The following is a 3992-nucleotide window of genomic DNA, read 5'->3' as shown; positions in this document are numbered from 1 at the left end:
TGTGTGTGTGTGTGTGTGTGTGTGTGTGTGTGTGTGTGTGTGTGTTTGTGTCTGGCTCTTTCTCTCTTTTACTTCTTTCCTTCGTTTTAGATTCGCTATTAATTAACTCCCACTTTAAAACATTAATTGTCACACTTTCTTTGATGATGCACAAGCAAAAACAAACATGGTTTTTGTAAGAAAATAATTAATAAACGTCCCTAATTGTACCTGTTACAAGTTCTGCGTTCTTTCTTTGAATCGTGGGCCAGGTAGAAAAAAAAACAAAAGAAACCAATATTATTTGTTGCTATGTATTTCGTCCTTGAAGGAAAGTCATTTTGAAGTATTAAACGTCTCTTCTTTTCTGTTTACTGAAATAACGCCGCTCCTTCTAAGAAGAGTTATTTAAATGTCTTATGCAGACGACCAACAGCTTTATTAAAAGTTTTAGTTGACGTTCGTTATATTTATGACAAACAGGAAACAATTGAAACAATGCTAAATTCTGATTGAAATCTTATAATAATTCTACATCAGTTAATAGTCTTCTATACCCCCTTCAAAGATGAATACCTCACCTTGATTAAAAACATCAAATTTAGAAAACTTAACAACTGTATCCAGTCTGAATTAAATAACAAACTTTCAGAGAAATTCAAAACTGGAGGAATATTAGTGTGCATTGCAATAAGATTTTCAATCAATGATATAGTATTGGGTCTCCGTCGCTTTCCACGATGAGTATTCAGTTTTAGAGAAACTGAAGTAGCTGCTCATTGAAATAACGTGTAAGTGGGTGAAAGTTCCACAGTAACGACTCCACGTAAACTTTTCAATTTACAATCGTTTCATCACTGTGTTACAAGGCTGGACGTTTAAATTACAAGTGCAAATCATCCGATGGGCTTCCGGACAGATTCCATCTATTCAACTTCATTTACATAGCTTGGGTAAACCTGAGGTTATGGTAAAGATACTTGCCCAAGATGCCACGCTCGAGATTGCAAAGCAAAGTCATTCACTATTCAGCTGTACCACATCCATAACTGGTAAAAAAAAAAAAAGTAAAAGCGATAAAACAACGTTTTGTTCCTAATTCGGTCATAAATACATACAAAATGCATCTGAACGAGACCGACACATAAGGACTTTAGATCACTTCAAAAGTGTACGCTGACGATAAAATGTAAATCTTGTCTTTACTGTCTGCTCTTCACATTCAGATATCGCATAGCAATTTTAATAAAGTTTATAAGTCTCTGCGAGACTAATAAACTTTACTAAATCTGACCTAGGAAAATTTGAGAATATGTTTTAAATAAGATTTTTCAATAATATTAAGGGGTTTCCCCATTTTCATTATCCTTATCAAAAAACATTTTTTTAAAAAGCTATCAATCGGTTACAATTATTTTCCAAAAAATTATTAGGTTGTCGGGAAGGTTCTTGCGGAATTTTAAATTTGGGTTTTAAATTATGTATTTTCAAATTAATTTTCGTTAAATTACTTTGACTTTATATATCATTTTAAAGCCCGTTTTTCGCTCTATCTAATCCTGTTATTCTTTTTCTTTTCGAATAATTAGGCCATTTTTTCCGGAATGTTGAATACAAAAAGCAAATTCGCACAATTTTCTTATTCCAGTTCAAGCTAGGCCGAAAAGCTGCCGAAACAGCTCGCGATATCAACGATTCGTTTGGCCCAGAAACCACTAATGATATTATCATCCTCTTGTATGCAAACTTGGTCAAGGAATGCACTTTGACACTTGGTGATAAATAGATGTTACCGAAGGGATGTGATACGACATTCAAAGGCAGTCATCTGGATCGATGTTAAGCCTCTGCCGCCTTGTTTTCGTTTTAGACAGAGGCAGTCTACGTCACTGTTGATGTGAAAATTGTGTCCTGATTGTGAAAATTGTTGATGTGAAAATTGTGTCTTGTTGATGTGAAAATCTTCCGGGTTTTCACATCAATGGCTCGGATCTCATCAAGCGTCCAATCAAGCAGCCGAAATGTAGGTATGAGTACATATTATGTATGTATGTATGTATGTATGTATGTATGTATGCATATATGTATATATGTAGCTATATATAATTTTATATACAGATTTCTATAGACAGATCTGTATCCAAGTAAAGGAAATTAAAATAAGTCAATCGTTACTAAGTGCATTCAAGAAGTTTTGAGAGTTTTCCGAGATATGCACGACTGTCATCTCTTACGAAGTAGGATATTCTGACTTCTATGCATTTTTCGTAGGGATCCAGTTACTTCTTGAGAGCCCCGTAGAAGTCCTCAAAGGTGAAGATACCCAGGGCCCTTGTTAATGCCTCCTTCATCTTCAGCTTTGGAAACAGCCAAAATTTCACTGGAAGCAAGGCCTAAACTGCTAGGAGGTTGAAGGACAGTTTTATGCCCGTCTTTGTCAAGTCGCTGGTTGCTGGGATGGAATTGCGGACAAATGCATCGTCTTGGTGTCTCTGCTCTGAGTTTTTGAAACGAAATCTCTTCATGAACTCACAACCTCCACAAAGTACCATTTGTTGACCGTCAGGCCATAGGGAACGCAGTTGGTGTAGATGACGCGCTTACTGTCGAAAAACGAAACCATCATGAGCTTCCCGGTGGAATTCTTTTGCCTGGCCTCTTACATGGACGAAAAATAAATACTCGAAAAACAAATACACTTTAATCATTAAGTTTAAGATGGAAACTTTATTGCACAGCGAGCGTCCAATTTGTCTTCATGTCCCGACTGTATCCTGCAGAGTAACAGTTGTGACAAGCTCTGTTCAGAGGGTGTGTTCAAAGAGGTGTTACAGCTGTCTCCTTCAATGTGGAGTAACAAAAGCCAGCAGAGCAGCTAATTACATGTACAGTAAAGATATCCTAAAATTACAATAACCTAGCACAGTCATGTCTGTCTCCGATAGAAAAGTCTCAAAATTTCTGGAATGCACCTCGTATTTTATTATGTGTATCTTCATTTAATGTCAACGTATCATCCAGTTTATGTCATTCATACGCACAAGCATATATACATATACATACATATATATATACATACATAGATATAGATATAGATATAGATATGTATACATATATATACATACATGGATATACATACGTATGTACAGACATATATATGTCTGTGTGTGACTGTCTGTAACGTGTGTGTGTGTGTGTGTGTGTGTGTGTGTGTCTGTGTGTGCATTCATTCATACTTCTTTCCCGCAGTGTAGATTGAACGTTTAACATTTAAGCTCGTCTCCTTCCATGCTCCGACCTATGCATTCCTCAACAGAGCCTTTTTGCTGCTGCTGATATTTGCTGTTTTTACTGCAACATCTGCCACCTGATGATGACAATGATGACGATGACGACAATGACGACGACGACGACAATGGTGGTGGTGGTGGTGTTGCTGCTGTTGTTGACGATTTTGAGGGATGCGAAGACGACGGCGACAATGATGAAGACAATGATGATGATGATTATGACGATGATGATGATGATGATGACGATGATGACGACGACGATGACGATGATGATGATGACGACGATGACGATGATATATCAGCATCATCCACGGCGTCGTCGTCGTCGTCGTCGTCGTCATCGCCATCGTCGTCGTTTTCATGAAACCATAGACGTTGTCTTACCTTAATCTCCAGCATTAAATCTGAATTTCTTATGTGACATCTACCGGTTTTATCTGGATTTCTATCTGAAGACGGCTCCAACTTTGAATGGAAAGAATCTTTCTTTAGCTTACCTTACCTTTATCAGCATCAGTTATCTTCACATTACCTGTCTTTTTCAAACTGCAATCAAAGCTGTACGTAAAACTGCTTCCTTCGTGTTCCTAATATGTATGCAATCAGCTGCACATACATACACAAACGGACATGTAATTACGTCGAAACAATCCACCATTGGTATATGCCTATGGTACGTGTGTACTGGTTTGCATTTGAGTGTGTGTGTGTGTGTGTGTGTGT

Source organism: Octopus bimaculoides, chromosome 3 (genome assembly GCF_001194135.2).
Source record: "Octopus bimaculoides isolate UCB-OBI-ISO-001 chromosome 3, ASM119413v2, whole genome shotgun sequence".
NCBI lineage: Eukaryota > Metazoa > Mollusca > Cephalopoda > Octopoda > Octopodidae > Octopus > Octopus bimaculoides.
Note: the sequence above shows the minus strand (reverse complement) of the source record.